Consider the following 20174-nt stretch of genomic DNA (forward strand, 5'->3'; position numbering starts at 1 on the left):
TTCATAGCCGATTTTACCAACCATGAGGCCAATTTTTCTTTGACGGATTTATCAGGAATAGCATTTAACGCGTGAATTAATTTTACGTCCGCGATATGGCGCTGTTGCAGATCGCTACTTTTGTAAGCAACATCATGAGCATGACACGCCTTATCAATAGCGTTTATTGGATACTCACCGGGTTTGGGCTGATTTTGATCATCGAGTCTGATATCTAATCGTGTTCCGGGGCCACAGTAGCTATATCCTGGGAGGTGCTTTTCTCCTGGATACTTTGCCCACGGGGCTCCGGGGAGTTTTGATAACCTGGCTGCGATGTCACCTCCTCGCTTTTTTTTAAAACATCTCCGGGTCTAATAGAAATAAATCTAAATTTCTTTGTACCGCATTGTACACACTTACCAGTAAGGGCCGATCTGTTATTTCTTGTTGTAGCGGTTGTCATATCATTTGTGCCAGTACGTACTCTACACTTCACACAATATAGATCCATAATTTATGTATAGAGATATGAATATAATTGATTTTTCGGCGACTAAAACAAGAGAACCAGTTAAGCATGTTGCAGCGTTACCAAACTCGATCCGGATGATTATCATCGGACCATCTGGATCCGGCAAGACGCAATTGTTACTCAATTTAATAATGAGATGGATGAAGTGGGATAAGTTGTATTTGGTTGCTCCTAGCGTGGATGATCAACGATGCTACGAGGTGTTAAAAGATTTCAACGAGAATGCATCAGCGATCGCTAAAAAAAATGTTATTGAGTTTATTACAGATATCAATGATGCACCAGGTATCGATGATATTGATAGCGACGTTAACAATCTAGTCGTGTACGATGATGTTATGTTAGACAATCAAAAAAACCCAGCTAGGATATTTTCCAGAGGCAGGCATAAAAACACTGACGTGATATATGTCACTCAACGATACACTCAGATTCCAAAAGTAATCAGAGACAACTGTAATATTCTTGCTGTGTTCAACGGCGTCGATACACACACGCTACGAAATATTTGGCAGACATGGTGCGGCGGTGACATGGACTTTAATGTTTTTCGAAACTTTTTTAGTCATGCTCAGTCGACCCCACATGGATTTGTAACGATAAATTTACATGATCCTCGGACACGATATCGTATCGGACTTGACCAAATATTCGGTTAAATTGCAAGTAGCTACTTAGCAGCAGGGGGGGCGATGACATCGACGCGGTCGTCGCTGTGTTTACCGGACGCTGACGACGCTGGGGATCGGCGCGCAGAAGGTATTAATTAAACCAAATGACGTCCGGACAATTGTCGATTTGGCCCCTCGACGATGACAACGACGACGACGTCGTTTTTTTTTTACCGGGCGCTGACGACACCGGATCCGCTGAGTGCAGAAAGTATTAATTAAGCCAAATGACGATTGGACAAAATGTCGGATTCGCCCCCCCTGCTGCTACATTGCATTTATTCAAGCCATGATTTGTAAGAACACCACAATGGATCAAAAACAGATCACATATTACACTTTAAATACTTTATTCAACAATTTATTGAGAATACAGTAAAATTTACCTTTAACATACCTGTTGATTTACCCGTATAATCATCAATGTGAGACTAAACGTGCTTATGAGAATACTTTCAGAAACCTGAACGTCTTCTTTACAATGGTACCAAACATGTATTCCTATCACATGAAATGATATTTATACAAGTCACTGAAAATATGCCGCCTACATTTATTAAGATCGTGCAAGTTACTTAGTGTTGAATGGTAGTATTTCCCTTGTAGTTACTTAGTGGTGAAATGGATAAGATCTGGTGCCATTTTCTTTAAAAGTAGAGACTAATCCGCTACCTAACTAATCTGTGAGGCAAAGTTTAAAATTAAAGAAACCCATCTATTTTCATTTGAAAATGACCGCTTCGGTGGCCTAGTGGTTTGAGCGTCCGCCTCGGATGCGGGAGGTCGTGGGTTCGATCCCCGGCCGAGTCATACCAAAGACTTACAAAAATGGTACTAACAGCTGCCTCACTTGGCGCTCAGCATTAAGAGGTTAGTGTTAGGATTGGTCGGCCTGGTGTTAGGATAATGTGACTGGGTGGGACATCATGCTACATGTGTGCGGCATGATGCCCCAGTACTAGACACCACTATAAACTGCCACACTGCAGACATCGTAGCGATATGGCTGAAAAATTGTTAAAGCTACGTTAAAAATCAAAATCACATCACATCACATCATTTGGAAAAGGGTCATATACAATCGCTATAATGGACAAATTAGGTCATATGCTATTCTTAAGCAGCAGTTTTTTTTTAATTGAAAGCATTCTACAATTTTTATGATGAGTGAAATGAGAAAGATGATAATACAACTGATAAAGACAACTTGTTATTACTCTAATTGCATTTGTCTTTATTAATGTACCTGAAAATCATAATCCATATACACGACAACGTAAGACATAATTTGGTGAGAAAAGGCATAATGATTAGGCCAAAAGAGTAATGTAAGAAAAACCAATACCCTTTCAGTCACGAGCCAGGCAGACCAACAACTGAGCCACCATTGCTTCTACATCCATCAACTGCCTCATATGATATGCAAGCAGGTACATCAGTACAATTCTATACCATTAAGTCCACAGGAGCAAAGTGGTTGTTCAGAAGAAATTATAAAAGTTTTTCTAGTTTTAGTAACAGAAACAAATTTTATGGCAGACTGGAAACATTTGTACAAAATTAAAGGCCAGAATGTTTTTATGAAAAAGAAATTCGTCAATTTATGTTGATAGGTTTTTAATAAGGTCATGTAAAGATTTCTTTAGTAATAGTGACAATATTTGATGGTGAATTGACATAATTTGTATAAAACTGTATGGCCCTCATACCATGATGCTTTGTTTTAGAGAACACATTGTTTAAAGGTGTTGTTTTTATTAATTTTCAGTTTCAACAGCCATATTTTATGTTTGATCAACAATATTTGCACACTTTTGAAAGGCGTTTGTGTTTGGATAATCTGTGCTTAGGTTAAACGAAGATGATCTGGCATTTTCTGAGAAGCTGAAATTAGCAAATTGTTTAGGGTTACTGGACAACACAATAGACAAAGGGCCATACCATTAGCACACTTGGCCTCATGACCAGGTGAGCAAAAAAAGCAACACGTGAGTTACCTTCTTTAGAGCTGATCAAGTATTCTTTTGTATCTTGCAAAGCTCCTCTAATTATATAATCAGAAAACCCACTGTTTATCTACTGCATCTGGAAAGGTTCCTGAAATTAAAACAAATACATATGCAGCAAACAAATGAATCTTGTATCCAGGAAATATTTGCATTCATATAACATTGTTAAAAATAATTCCTAACAGTACAATGTATTACAATGCCAATTAATGAAAAATCGGAATCAGAGTATTGAGACCTATAACATGTCGATGACAAAAGGTGAAAGTGTACCATTTTAATGTAAAATGTAGTGATATGCATGATATGAAAAAAATTTATAAAAAAATAAAGAGTCATGCTGACATGATGTATCATATCTTGTCCCCTGCCAAGTCCATCACACTCAATTTATAAGCTACTTGTTCTACACAAATTGTTTCCATTGTGACATACATAATAAATACTGAATGCAGAAAATTTTATGCATCAAAAGGCATCTATATGCAATTTCCAAAAGGTGTACAAGTTTGGTTGAAAGAGTATTAACCCTTTACCTCACACAACCGTCTTTGGACGCCTCTACAAAAGTCGCATTGAAACTCCTTTTGACATCGGCTGTAAACATCAGCCATTTTAAGCCGGTTTTCGTAGCACCACCTTTGGGGAAAACCCCTTATTAGATACTACATTCATTTCTGCGAATGACAATTACGTCAGATCATGTGGTCACTGTTTATGTACTGGTCGATATCTGCTATTTAAAGTAACTGGGTCGTAATCTCCATTCTCCAAAATGGCGGTCGTGGATTTCATTCAGTACTTACGAAGTTTTCATGATTAGAATCACAACTATGAAAGATTCAATAACCTAGGTAAAGGCTCTGATATTGATATAGGCTGCAATTAGTTTTTATAAATTATCACATTTAGATGACTTAGTGATGTAGACACAGATGAAAAACTTGTAAACTTCGAGTATGAGAAATGGCAGCTACGGTTGGTCACACGGCCTCACTGACATGACGGTGAACGAGTTCTCTCCAGATTTTAAAGCACATAACAAATTCTTCTGTGATAAATAATTACACAGCTATAACAATCAGACTTTATTCTTAAATTGTTCCACATATAATAGATGTGTACCAAAAATGTAAAATGGTTACAATTGCTGTTAAAAGTAACATACACTACACTGCTTAATATTTCACAGGCAAGCTATTTGTATGCGGTCGACTAGGTAACATGTGTTCTATTAATAGTGAGCTGCACTTTGTCACTATGCTCTATGAGGTAAAGGGTTAACAGTGAGAGAGAAAAAGATGGCCCTGAGTGGCCGAGTGGTCTAAAGTGCTCTCCGTTACTGATCACTGCCATTTCACCTCTGTCTGCGTGGGTTCGAGTCTCGGATTCGGCCAATGTGGGTATGTGAGAAAGCTTGCCAGTAGCTTCTCATGGGTCCGTGGTTCTTTCCGGGGTTTTACCGGGTTCTTCCTCCACTATTAATACCGGCCACCATGTATAGCCTATCATGTGATGAAAAATGGCATTAAACCCTACAACAACAACAATACCACCACTCTGGAAACAAAACTATTTAGAAAGAAATACAAAGCATTATCCACTATTTTATTATATACCCATTTGATAAAGAAAGTTGCTGCATGTATCAGTGATAGCTTGCCTAAATACACCAGGCAAACATTCACTTTTGCCCATTTGCCAGATGCATCTAATTTTAGTGACAAGAAATTGTTACCCCACACACTCAAGCATAAACAAGTCTTTGTGTAAATTCCCAGCAATTTAATGCCTTTAAAAATAAAGCACCATACAAAACAACAACTAAAAAACCCATATGGGACTAATGTACAGTATTTGTTTATTATTTAAGAAACTCTTTTGAACCGAGTTGTACCTCTAGATCGACATGAAAATAAGACTGAAACATGGACTCATATAAATAAAATCATATTTGTAAACAGCTGACAGTCTGGCCTCTAGAAAACTTAGTCAAAAATATCCAATTGACTCTGATGCTGATGAACCAATAAAGAAGATTAAAGATTTAGTACAGGTGTGCAAATATGACATGGCAATAGATGCAGGTTCTACAGTAAAGTAGATGGACATATCTCAAAAAGGTATAGGATTTGTGACATTACAGAAACACTTTATAATTTAATGGTAAAGCAGGCAAAACAAAAGCTTACTAGATGCAATATTTTCTGCTTCAGCCAGGATAACATGGACAGGTTCCATTTCTTCTTCCTCAACCTGATGACCACCCATCTTCTAGACGAGATATTTCAGTTCATCTGTAAGAGAACAAAAATGAATACATGTAAATTTCTTCTATTAAACATTTTCTAATAAATGAATAAATACAACATACATTCAAATATTCATCAACTTCAACTCCATTCATTATATGACCTAGAAAGATAGGAGTCATGACTTGGTTTCATCATGATCTTTCAAACTGAGCCAATAGAACACACGTCCCCACAAAAATTTGTGACCTTGGTGTGCTCTGCATATATTTTGTACTTCTAAGAGAGTGCCATGTGGAAGGTGAAGTTCTTAGCATTTGCAACATGTACAATGGAGAGAATGTTGGCACACCTCTATTTTATGGCTGAAATTTCTTTGGATATTGCACTTGTGGAAACTGAAAATGATCTAAGGCACAGACCTAACCAGAATGGCTCCTCCCATGTGCTTGAAAAATCAGACTGAATTAGTCTAAAGTACACTATCTTTAGTAGCTATTAAAACAGGAAAATAATTTTGCCAGATCAGATAATACCAGCTTCTGAAAGTGCAATGAATGAATTACCAAATATATAAAAAGTAGACAAAAGTTATCAGTTTGCTTTTTTTAAAATACAATTTACCTTGAAGTCCATGAAGTGAAAATGGCCAAGTGGAATAAGCAGTGTTTACATAGGTGAACATCTTAAGTAAGACCAAATTGTATACTCCATAATCCAAATTACACCCATCAATCACACACCAAAATAAAGGGAAATAAAAGTTGTTTTAACAATACCTAAGATATATGAGATATTATTTAAATAGCCAGGGCAGTGACACAAATCTGGGAAATTCTTTTTTTTAGAAATTTAACCCCATATAAAATATGAAATTGTACAGAACTATCTTTACAGTAAAAACAATGGCCCCAAAACTGAACTGTTTGCAAAATTTGACCAAAGTCACTTCTGCATGAAATGTAGGTATATGGGTAATGGTGACAAACTTTTAGTGGAATGATGTTAGTGGAATATGTGTAACATGATGGTCCATACACCTGACTTCTCCCAAAAAGAACTGCATTCATACGAATTATATTAATATAATAGTGTGCCAGAACTGATAACTTGTTTTAGTACATATCCATTTAATCTTAAGCGGATGATCTGGCATTTGACATGGATGTTCAATCTGTAATTCTGTATTGCACACCCAGCCTAGAACTACTTTTACCAACTAAAATATTAAATAACAGTCCATTGATAAAATATCATGAATTATTTATTTCTATCCATTATAAATTATTTAAAAAAATGCCAACACACATTTATAATTTTAAAACTTGCAGTCATATTTGGTGAATAGGGCCTCTTTTGCCACTGGGGATAATGGGAGAGCACCGTTAGTAGCGATGGGCAGTTTGTGCATTTCACAGTATCTAGACCAAGAAATTTAGTTGAGGTGGACAACAATATCTTGGATATAATGCTTGGCAATGGATTCTAAGATGAGGCTAGTGTGCAAACTGATATAAAACATGAGACAGAGAAAATAAATACTGTGCTGCTGACATTTTGCATTGAAATTTGTAAAAATCCAGACAAATGAAGAAAGGCTAAGAGAGTCATGTCAAGATTTAAAGCAGGGTTATGTAGCTAGTTTTATGAGTCAATGAGGAACAATGTATGCAGATGACTAAAGTTTTAAACTGCATTCATTTTGGTCAATTTTCCTCGTTCCTTGCTGATGTTCTATGCAATGTAGTAAATATTTGCATGTCAGATTTAGCTGCTGGACTAATGCTTGGCTTATTCAGTGTATAATCCTATCGGTATGTTACTTTTAGATCCTGGCATGGCATCTTACACAACAGCAACTCAGGACCTGCCCAGAGTAATTTCTCAATTATGCAAACAAGTGAAGACCCCATGCATACCATGGCATCTTACACAACAGCAACTCAGGACATGCCTGGTGCAAATTCTTAATTATGCAAACAAGTGAAGACATTATGCACAGCATGACATCATTATACCCATCAGCAACTCAAGACCTACCTGGTGTAATTTCTTAATTCTGCAAACAAGTGAAGACCCCATGCATAACATGGCATCTTACACAACAGCAACTCAGGACTGGCCCAGATAATGTTTTTAGTTAAGCAACTAAGTCAAAACATTATGCAAACAACTGCATCTAACAGTAACTCTGAACATGCATAAGGAATAAATGATTTTCAGACAAAAGCCAGTTCACTTTTATCGATCAATATGACCATGACCTTTGACCCCTCCACACTGACAAATGTGTCTTGTGACTCAAGTGCAAGCAAATTATCATGTTTGGTTAAGATTTGTGCTGCAGAACTTAGTTTACTGAGCTAACATAAAGATTAATATGACCCTAGATTTTGTATGCAACATTTCTCTGCAAATGAATCAATTATGCATTTATTATAATCTTTCTACCAATTATCACCTACTTTCACTACTCATTTCTTAATTTGAAAAGGAGTAAAATAAGAAAAGCTTGACCAAGATTGCCACTAGGACATAACCCTGATTGTGATATGCTGCACATCCTTTCACAGGTGTTTACAAGCGTACAAAGTTTCATTCTTCCATCTCAAATAGCCACAGGGTAACAAACCAGAAATGAAAAACTGTTGTGATCTTGACCCTGAAGGTAGGACCCAAATTCAGTAAATTCCAATAACACAGGTGTACTAAGTATCATACAACATTTTCAGCTAAATAGTGTAAAGAAAGAGTGATAGACTACCATAAACTAATTTCATGTCTCCTGCTTTTTTGCAAATAGGAGCGGAGGAGAAAAAGGTATGGTACACATATTTCTGTACAACCAATTTACCATAAGTGATATCTTCAAGGTCCCCACATATTTGACAATTTAATCTGAATCTGTTTATTCCTATTGACAACTTTCCAAAACGGGGCTCACCTATAATTTTATAATCATCCTTAAAAGAAAAATGAAAATCAATCTTTGATGATCTTGTCTGATGTTATTTTAGCATATTATCTTCTATTATGTTAATTCATTAATAAATATATGGCATTTATGTGAATATACAGTATGATGGTCATGCGCTTCTAATATATATATATATATATATATATATATATATATATATATATATATATATATATATATATATACACACACATACTCATTTATACACTTCTTACATAGATGACATTGCTTTGTATACTTGCTTACTTCAATTTAAATGTCCCTCTTAAGCACATGATACAAAGTAAATAGCAATGGATATTTAGTTAAAATGTGACCTGGAAAAATAAGATATTGTAATAGACATGAAAATGACAAATTCATCATTTTTTTTACGAATAAAGAATATAAATGATGTTCTGTAATTAAACTAAATATGTCTATTTTAGGTTTCAAATTATGTACTAAGCGGCCTAAGCAGCACAAAATCTCGAAGTAGAGGAATCATAAGTTACCCTCGTTGACCTTGACATGATAAAATTCACCATCAGCTCGGATACAACTGGTATCTGTAGATAAGAGATGAAAGTTGCCAATTCAAAGTAGCTAACTGCAAACAGCTGTTGGTAATAAATTGTGATTAATGTCGTGCATTCACTATGTCTGAAAATACAGTATCGAGGAGAAAACGTATTTTAGATGTCTGCACTGCCTCTTCCGAGAATAACTGAATATATACCACAAAGTCTGCCTATTCTGCGCATCATACTGTTCTGCACATTGATACATCATTTCTGTAAACCCTGCATCACATGTCATTTGTGGACGAAAATGCAATTTGTATCAAGAAAAATCATAATCCTCCAATTTTGGTCAGTAATATTCATAAAGTTTAAAACAAAATATCCCACATTTCTATTATAAATGCATATGAAAAAGTCCTTTCTAAATGTCAACATGAAGATACACCCTATGACTTGTAACCCAGAATTTATAATATATGCTCCCATTCATCAAAATTTAAATAATAATTATCATTTAGAATCATACAAATAAATACATTATTTAAAAGAAAGAAATGTTTACCTAAGGACAATACTGCAACTTAATCCAAGTTTATAATTTTGCAAGAAATTGTCCCACATCTACTTGATTGTCTACTAAACAACTTGCCCCACACAAGCAAGATTGTAAAGAAATTCTTGGGCATATAGTCTGTTTCAAAATTCTTTGTATTTTTCCCCCAATAAATCAGAACTTGTAAACACATTACTCTTGTTGTTTCTCTTCAACTTAATAACTTATTAAATTTATAAAATGTTGAACTTTTACTATTGCTTTTTAAAGTCAATTTAGTTTGCTTAATATCTCTTGGCATTTACTGACATTGTTACACTTAATGTTCTAAAGCCAATTATAAACCTGACCTCAGTTGAAATGCTGATGAAAAGAGTCCAAAGTAATGTGGGGGTAGTACTCAGTGTGTTCAGAATTAGTATTATTTTGAACAGAATGTTTTGGTGACAATAGCTTCTTTTCAAACCGTAAGCACTGTAGTATTTATTTTCATCAATCAGTCAAGTTCAATGTGTATTTTGTGCCAATATTGGTGATGTAAGCCTTATATGTGCAGAAAAGACAGATTACAGTGTAATTGTTTCATTTTATGTTGTGGTACATACAGCATGCTCTACTGGACGTTTACTGCAAAATTGTCATCATTTACAATATTTCCTGAATACAGGAATAGAGATAAATGATAAATAAACAAGTCAAACTTTCATTTGCAGGTGATTTGTTTCTTGCTTAGTCCCGCGATAAAACGGTATGCCAGTATTAAAGAAACTCAAATTTGATTCAAAACACATACAGGTCGATGATGTTTGGGACCCCCAGGCATAAATCAGGTTAGAACTTATAAATTGATGAATGAAAGGATTAAGTTTTGTGCAGTTTGGAATATCTTTGACACTTTTTGTTGTTAAAATCAGTAGTCGGGTACAAACAAATTATCATGTTGCCTACTTTAAAGTTGGAATCACATTCACCTTTTTGAATTTCTTGCGAGTGTTAATGCATCAATGAAAACGTCAAAATAATTCCACCTCAATAAATGGACTGCTGAACAAAATAATGTAAAATTACATGCCACAAAACCCCCATTATCACAAAATTGAAACTCTGAATTGGATTTACAATTGTCTCCTATACAATCGACTTCTTATCCTGCTGCTTTAACTTTTGTTGTAATGATGGGCCAAGTATCTAAGAATAATCACTTTTGGACATGTGTGAATGCTAAAGTAACAAGAATTCAAGTACAAGATAGTCTAGGAACTACATGCTCATAAACTGGATTAAATGTCTGAAGCATTGTTTATGTGTCCTTTCTTTGTTCCGTGTATTCAAATCCATAAAAGTTCCCTCCTCTAACATTTTTCAGCCACTAAACATTCACGAGTAACTTTCAGTGACCAGTCAAGCTAGTGCAAGCACAGAAGTCTACTGTTTTATCAATAAAGTACGATGAAATCTCTGACAACATGAAATCACCATATCGGTAATATAAGGAGTGCAAGCGTGACCACAACCCTCTGCTCCATTAGACTTTTCTCACGCATCTTTTATCACTTCAGAATCGCAAGAAAACTGAAAAACTACACATATACATTCAAAAGACAGTGATGTACCAATACATAACTCTCTGACGACTATTGCATGAATCCAATCTGGTAAATTAACCTTTATTTTCACCATTATGGTCACAGACCCTTTTTATTAGAATCCACCAGAAGGAAGTAGCCCATTATATCAGTTTCTACCCTGCAGTAAATATGTGTTAGGGTCTAATAATCGTATGAAACGTGGTACAGAATCTGTGTTATCTTTTAACACTAGGGAAATTTAATAATGCAGTATCATTAGATCAGTTGAATTTGCTCAGAATAATGAAAGCATCATAAAAATGTTATTTACAGTACTACTATTTTCTAAAGTTGTAAATAAAATGCTCTCACTCTGCACATACATACCTTACATACATATAGTTGCTGATAGCGTTCAGGATGTCCTCACATTGCATACATATATTCCTGATAAATTTAGTATTTTGTGTTACCTGCCTCATCTCTCTCGCTTGCATGCTTTCGTACATGTGTGTGTGTGCCACCCTCATCCATCCATCCATACATGTGTGTATATGAGAGAGAGAGAGAGAGGAGTGTTGTAGTATTGAAGATTGAATATTGTAATCTTCCTGGACCTTTGAAAGAAATTCTTCAGGTATTCGAGAACTATTACAATTTCGGTACAAATCTTTATATCACTGGCAAAAGCAAGGTATTAAACAGTGAAATATGTTTCTCTTCTCTCGCCTTTACTGTCATTGTCATTATTAACGATGGTAAATCTCATGTAAACAATATTGCATTCACATGTGTTTCTTCGTTCTCATTGTCATAAGTGATAAGTGTATCATTCACGGTTCTTTTTCTATCCTTCACCAGCACGTTTTTCACCTCATCATCATCAATTGTATGAATATCAGGTCAAGTATCATTTGTACCTCTCTAATGTCAGTATTACCATGAATGCTAAATATAAATAATTTTTTCATTCGTCATCCGCCTTTGCTCTCTCTCATCATCGGTAAATCATACAAGAATCATTTTGTTCCCTATCGCATCGTCATTATTTGTAATGTATCGTATTACATATTGATTTTATCTGTCACAACTATTCTCTCTCTTACACATGCACACACACATCACCATCATCATCGATGATTAATCAGTGGTATAAAGTATCAGCTATTCTCCTTTCCTATTGTTTTATTTTCTCTCTAATCATTATCATCATCATCATAATAAACAGTACACCTCTCATACAAGTATCATATTTTTTTCTTCACTATTATTTTCTGTTATGAAAAAAAAAAAATCAGTGAAAACAACAGGTTATCTTACAGGTGCCAACCAAGTTGATCAAAATAATTTTTAAATCTACCGGGTCCAGCATCCGTCTTTGATATCTGAAGTCTGACGATGTCATCAACCATTATTTCTGCAATCCGAATTTTAGCTTCATATTTCTGTTCAGGAAATTTATATAAAATTATAAAATGATCCAATCTGAAACAAAAAGCCAGATAAAGATTTTATCTTGTGAAATTACTTTCATCATGTTATTCAGCCCGTGGTAGAATGGGTTACTTCCATATGGTGGATTCTAATAGAAAGGGTTTGTGACCGTAATGGTGAAAATAAAGATTAATTCACCTGATTGGATTCATTTACATTACCGATAAGGTGATTTCAGGTTGACAGTGATTTTGCCATACTTTTTGTTGATAAAACGTCACAATCATGTGGTGCATGGCCTGTAGCGAGGCCTGTAGCATACTGTAGTATCATTTATTTTCGTTAGGCTTAATTTTTGTGGTATTGTAAATAAAAAGGCATTTTCATGGGTACTTAAATTTGTGGGTTTGCCTGTCAAAGTTTATATATTAGTAGGTATTTAATATTATGGTTTAACCTCCACAAATATACCCACAAAGGAATACAAAAGAATAAAACAATGCCGATGCAAACAGTAGTCACTTTAATGTTTAAAAACAAATACCACCTGTATGAACACAAATCAAAGACCTGGCAAGTTCAATACTTAAATTGTGTTTTCGACCAAGTGAATAACATCAGTCAAAGCCGATGCAGCCAACAACACTAAAATAACACTTCCATGTTAATGAGCACAAATAAAGTGCCTGTCAAGATTAATCTTTTTTGACATGTTTTCGTTCGAGTGCTCAACATCAAAGGAAGCAGATGCAGCCAACAACACTAGGCCAATTGGTTATAAAAGTACATACTAATGATCTCTTACTTAAACCACTGTCCATCAATTTACACCATCAGTACTTTCTGATGATCATGTCATTAACACAGTGGTTTAAGAGTGGTTAAAATTCAACTTAGACACACACACACAAACACCCGCAGTTCCTGGACTTCCTAACCTGTCAGGAGCTGCAAACATGGTGCAGGCTTCAGTGAAAAGTATTAGTAAACCTTGCAACCTCATTAATCAACCCAATTCACGCTGAATGGACAACTGCAGCTCACGTGACACTGAGTGAAAGATTGGATCTAATTATCAGTGGTTTTGAGAAAGCTGGACTGGTTTAATTCAGCAATCTGAGGATTATTTACCTAAGAAGCATTTGTTAGTACCATTAGATTTGATTGGCACAATGCTGAAACAATGGCTTTGTCTAAAAATCTGTGAAGTGTGAGCCTTAATACTCTGCAGTAATTAGTGTATATACATAGTGTTTCATTAATAATAGTGTTTCAAGAAATATTTATAGTATTTTACAGGATTGTTGTTCTTAAATTAGAATAAAAATATATAGATAAAATTGAATGAAAGATCATTTTGAAGTATTAAATATAATTTTCATATACTGTTATTTTGTATCATTTTTTCTTTTAGCTTCAGTATTACTATTGTTTGAATGATTATGCTTTTTCTTTATTTTCTCTCTATCCTTACTTACCTCACATATTGATTTGGGGCCCCGAGCAGCAGGGAGGGCGAATCGGACAAGTTTTTTTCGTGAAAAAACCATTCTATCAATAATATTCACAAAAATAACTCTTATTTTGGAAAACAAACCCTTATTTTAGTAAATATGACAATAAAGGTGTCTATTTACTAAAATAAAAGGTTTTATCATATAATCTAATCTTGGAAAACGTTATTGCGGCGATGATTTCACATGAAAACCATCGTGGATTTGCGCCCTCCCTGCTGCTCCCGACGGAAATATTTTTTAACTAAAACGTTTATCAAGTCCAACTCGATATCGTGTCCGAGGATCATGTAAATTTATTGTTACAAATCCGTGTGGGTTTGCCTGAGCACGACTGAAGAAATTTCTGAATCTATTTATGTCCATGTCTCCGCTGCACCAAGTCTGATGAATATTTCTCAGCGTATATACGTCAACTCCGTTAAACACTGCAAGAACGTTACAATTATCTCTGATCACTTTCGGAATTTGTGTATACCGTTGTGTTACATAAATGACATCTGTGTTTTTATGACGCCCACGGGAAAATATTCTTGCAGGATTTGTTTGCTTATCCAGCATGACATCATCGTACACTACTAAGTTGTTAATCGATCCATCGATGTCATCAATGCCAGGTGCATCATTGATGTCAGTTATAAAATCAACTACGTTTTCATCATTCTCACTGATTGCTCTTGCACTCTCGTTGAAATCTTTTAACACATCATAGCATCGCTGATCGTCCGCAGATGGAGCAATCAAATATAGCTTATCCCATTTCATCCACTTCATTATCAAATTCAACAACAGCTGTGTTTTACCTGATCCGGATGGACCTATGATAATCATTCTGATTGAATTTGGTAACACACTAACATGTTTAACTGGTTCTTTTTTCTTGACCGCGGAAAAGTCAGTAACTTCCATTTGTATATAACTGAATAATATTATGGATTTATATTGTGTGAAGTGCAAGGCACGAACTCCCACAAATGATCTAACAACGATTACAACAAAGAATAACCGACAAGCACTTTCTGGTAAGTGTGCGCGATGTGGCACAAAAAAATTTAGATTTAAAAAAAAAGCAAGGTTTTAGCGGAGGTGACATCGCAGCCCAACTTGGAAAACTCCCTGGAACTCCCTGGGCAAAGTATCCCGGAGAAAAACATCTTCCCGCATACAACTACTGCGGCCCTGGAACCAGACTTGACATCAGACTTGACAGCGACAATCAGCCCAAACCTGGCGAGTATCCGATAAATGCTATCGATGCAGCTTGTCATGTTCATGATGTAGCTTATAAAAACCCTGATTTGCAGCAATGACATATCGCAGACGTGAAATTAATTCATGCGCTAAACGCCATCAAAAATAAATCTTTTAAAGAGTCACTCGCTAACTGGTTAATAAGATCCGCAATGAAATCTAAACTAGTATTAGGCGCTAGTAATTAATAACAATGCAAGCATTTCCAATGGAGGCGATTTATTATTCCCCAAGCGGATACTGGAGAGGTAACGCAGCAATTAATAAACTCGCCAAGTCAGTGTCGGTGACAAGCGAGGTTGCCAAAAATTGGCTATCGAAACAGGCAATATGGCAAATTTATTTACCACCGCCTAGCCAAATCAACTTTGCACATTTCAATGTTAGTGTGCCCAACGAAGTTCATCAGGCTGACATACGATCTCTGCCACATGGTACAGTTCGTCGGAAAACATATAAATACGCGTTAACAGTGGTTGATGTTGCAAGCAGATACAAAGAAGCAGCGCCGTTAACAACAAAGACAGCGTCTGAAATAGCCGATGCGTTTAAACGAATTTATCAGCGAGGACCTCTGCGATGGCCACATCTGCTACAAGTTGATCCTGGCAAAGAATTTCAAGGTACAGTATCATCGCTGATGAAGCAACATAACGTTACCATACGACGAGGACATACTGAAATTCATCGTGATCAGGCAATCGTTGAGAGATTTAATCGAACACTCGCCGAAAGATTATTTGGATATCAATACGCGAAAGAATTTATTCAGGATGCAAGATCGCGCGAATGGGTTACAAGATTACCAAGCGTGATAACTGCGCTAAATAACGAGATCACCCGAGCCACCAACATGAAACCTGCCATCGCGATCACAAAAAAATATATACAAATACAACGAAATAATATTTCAACACAGCCAGTGTTGGGTAATGTCAGTTAGATATTTATATGAACCAGGCGAACTTGAAGGTGGTAAACGAAGAGCGACTGATCCCATTTGGAGTGTTACCACACATAGCATATCCACCGTGACAAGATCCACTGGCAGACCAGCAATCTACAGATTGGATTCGACTGCTCCTCAACGTGGATTTACGCGCGAGCAACTTCAGGTGATTCCCGATGATACACAATTACCACCAAAATCACTGAAGTGATCCACACTTAAATAGCTGCACCGGCGCCTCTGCGTCTATTACACTCAAGACAGGTCAACATGATATTTTCACGTGTGTGACCAAGTTTCCTATTTTTTCTGTCTAACGTAAACTGTCTTGGGTCATTTTTCGGATATCGCCATAACATTACACAATTGCAATTCACACAATGATTACTTTGTTGTTGTCGCAGCGTAATAATAAATTCAACATCCAAACGTTGATCAAATTCCCGATTATTTTTTTTGTCGCTGTGTTTGCAATCGGTTAATTTTTTTCTTATCGTGTCATTCGTCGTTGACTCATCAATGGCTGATGTCGTTGACGTATCTAACACAATTCGCTGCAGTTGATACATTCTTCGCACCCTTGAAACAGCTAAGTAAACTAAATTTGACCACTCGATGCGATCATCAACAATCCAGACTTTTGTGTTTTCGATGGTTAATCCCTGCGCGGAGTGAATTGTCATAGCATATCCTAACATCCATGGGGATTTATTCATGCGCAGTGCAGCATCGACAACATCAACATCAACTAACACAACATCATTCAACACTAACTGCTGCTTCGTTGATTTTCCTGGAATATCAACATCGATATTTTGCAATCGTGTATCATCTGGTCTATAACATAACGGTACGGGCAACGTTGGGAATTTTTCTTGATGCAGTTGAAATAATTGCCGCTGAAGTGTGTCTCTGACTATTTTTCTACTTGCCACTATGAGATCACTTGGGTTCCATTTTTCCCAGAAGTCTCTCATGGATGTTTCAGGGATTACCTTACGCATAACTATGCATTGAATTTTATTATTCTGCAACCTAATCAGCTTTTTAAACATCTTTAAATTTTCATCAAGTGCTCTAACATCGTCATGTATTTCTTCGTAATAATCAACAAAATTCATCAACCAATCATGCGGAGATTCACCTGTAAATGGCGGTGGTTGGCCATGATCGCCGCACATAATAACTGCAGTATTCTTCGTTATCAACCATTCAAGGATCTGCTTTAGCGTATCCAACGGTACAGTGCCTATTTCATCCCACAGGATATTTGCGGGAATATACTTTGTGCCCCTTCGTTCAGGAGACCATGTACCTCCGCTGTATTTGAAAAAACTGTGATATGTACAAGAATTAACTCCGCGTTGTTTCATCTCCCTGGCAAGTCTATGTGTGGGCGTTAACACTATCATGTCAGAATTTCGAAATAACTCAATTACTCGAGTTGTCTTACCACAACCACCTGGTCCGTTTAGATAAACAGTTCTGTGTCTGGCAACAGGATCATACACAGATGGTAGCAACTTGTTGGAAGATATTTCAGTCATTGTTGATTCACGATAATTATCTTTAATTTCAACATCAGCTGATTCACAATATCTGTGTAATGTTTCATTTTTCACTCTCCAGCATCCCCATGAAGATTCCGTTACGACGCTATTTACCAGCGGTAAGTATTTGCTATCGATGTAAAATGAATCGGTTGCAACTCTCATTGCGGTATCAGGAAATCTATTTATCATATCTAGCAAATTTGTAGAAACATAAGACAACATTGAAGATCTCAAATGTGTGTACTGACATGATTCTCCATCAAGATAACTAACAACCGTGCCTAATTTTTTTCCGTTCGACAACAACGCATCTTCGCGGTGACAAAATACATCTCTTGCGGCGGCGTCAGCTATTATAAAATTCAATTCGTCATCATCGAAAATTAATCTATTGTGATGTATTTTGTGATCATACCCTCCTCCTTGAGTAAATTTCCCTATTAATTTTCGTCCGAGATTCTTCACTACACTTTCACTGTTTTTAAGGTAAATCTTAAGCATTTCAGGAGCTCACACGATGATAACATCCATGGGGGTTTCTGGACATTCTCGAGTCCATCTTTCGATAATTTCTTTTTCAGTAACAACAATTGGTGTTGGTAACCAAACTTCAGTTTGACGACTGTAACATATAATTGCTTCGCTGACCGTCAGCGATGTTAGCACGCCGCTGTCAAGCATGTATCGCAGCAACACCATGAGAACCCATTGCTTCGTTGCGAAATGTCTACCGAACCATGCATAATTGATTGGGTGCAAATTCTCAGCAAATCGAAATGATGTCACCCAGGCGAATCCAGTCAAGTCAAAATCAGGTAGCGGTCCGTCAACGGATACTCTTGTCATCAAGTTGGTCGGATGTCCAAATCTAGTAAAATATTTATTACATTCGCCGTAACCGAGAAAGCTTCCCGGGTAACACGCAATCATATCCACGGATATCATATCGCAGTGATCATACTCGGTATTCCACAACCCGCCATGACCATATTCAACACAGCTCAGCTCGATATCCTCGAGGAAATTACCGCGAGTTGGTTTCCATGAATTTTGTTCCCTGGCTATGTGAGCAGCAACACTTGGAACAGTAAAACAGCGCGTCAGCAACTGATCGATGAAAGACTCATCAGATGAAACTGAATATTTTTCCGCGAGTGTTTTCATTTCGTGTTGTAACGACTCAGTTCGGTATACTTCTCCGTTGGGTCTCACAAACTGATCATACTCGGAATCTTCATTACTTTTAAACAACCACACCGACACAGGATCGGTTTTGCTCGCTTCATATATACAATCAAATATATTTCCGTGATAATATCTTACAACACGGTCTCGCGGAAATATCCTAACTGATTCAGTCCAAGCATGACTGTTATGATCAATAATTGTTATTGGTGATCCATAACAGTTGTATTTTGATTTGTATAATTCTTCTCCGGTCAGCGATTTTACCGTTATAGGAAATCTCAATAAACGTTCTAACGCAGCAACATCCGCTATTGATGCTACGCTATCTCTGACTCGATTAGCCCATTCTGTTATCTTGGATTTTCTCGACAGTGTTAAACCGTTGCCTCGCATTGCGTTGCTGAAATGTTCTGTTACTCGTTCGGCTACACAATTCAACGTCGACGCAGTCATTCGCATCGGGGCAAGTTTATCAATTTTTGGTTTTTTTACAACATATATTCCGTAAACAACTGCAGTTACAGGATACGCTCTGGCATAATATGGAATATCAATTCCAACGAGCATTCCTGGTCTGCAATTACGACTTAACAAAACTGTTTTTCCGTTGGCAAGGACAGGATCACGTTTATCACGGATAATCCATGCATCTTCGCCGGTTTCATCGACGACACCGACGATAAATTTTATCAGAATATAATATTTTTTATCATCAAGATATTTAACAATGTTGCCCGCGCGCGCATCGGTCATTGTGCCGTCGACGACATTTCCCCCGAAAAGATCTTCAAAGATATCTTCGGAACTCTCACGGATAATTTTATACGTCGAGAAAACGTGACTTGCACCATCATCACGAAATTCCTGTTTCGCGCGATGATGCTATTCAGCGTTGTTAAATCCTTTCGTTGCGCATCGGCGGTTAATCTATCAAAATCAAATCTTCCCCTGGCTGGTCTTATCGATGACAATCTGTCAAATTCTTCCATATATAACATTAGGACAAATATGTTTAATTAAAAAAAAAACAAATTAAATATATGCCTGAAAACTATTGCAAGTGGAGAATCGCAGGGACTAAACAATGTTGCCAGCGAAGATGCATCAATGAATATTGTGCATCTCATAATCAAAATTTCAAGCGAGGATCCAACGGTGGAGTTACTTGTATGGTATGCGGTGTTGCAATCCGTGGAAAAACAAAAATATGTTCAGATTGTGGCGGTAAGAGATTTCGT

General features: G+C 36.6%; 1 protein-coding gene across 5 annotated transcripts in view; it reads right to left on the reverse strand.

Annotated features, from left to right (window-relative positions):
- LOC149782433 (adhesion molecule nephrin-like) overlaps window positions 1-20174 on the reverse strand; it is a 195303-nt gene that overhangs the window by 38227 nt on the left and 136902 nt on the right. For all 5 annotated transcript variants that reach the window (XM_089933836.1, XM_089933832.1, XM_089933831.1 and 2 more), the window contains 2 exons: window positions 5387-5491; window positions 3183-3282 (listed from right to left, as the gene is read on the reverse strand). The gene's annotated coding sequence lies outside the window, so the exon portion shown is untranslated. The remainder of the gene's footprint in view (window positions 1-3182; window positions 3283-5386; window positions 5492-20174) is intronic.

The sequence above is a fragment of the Sinohyriopsis cumingii genome, chromosome 15, assembly GCF_028554795.1.
Source record: "Sinohyriopsis cumingii isolate HCF-2022 chromosome 15, ASM2855479v2, whole genome shotgun sequence".
Classification (NCBI taxonomy): Eukaryota; Metazoa; Mollusca; class Bivalvia; order Unionida; family Unionidae; genus Sinohyriopsis; species Sinohyriopsis cumingii.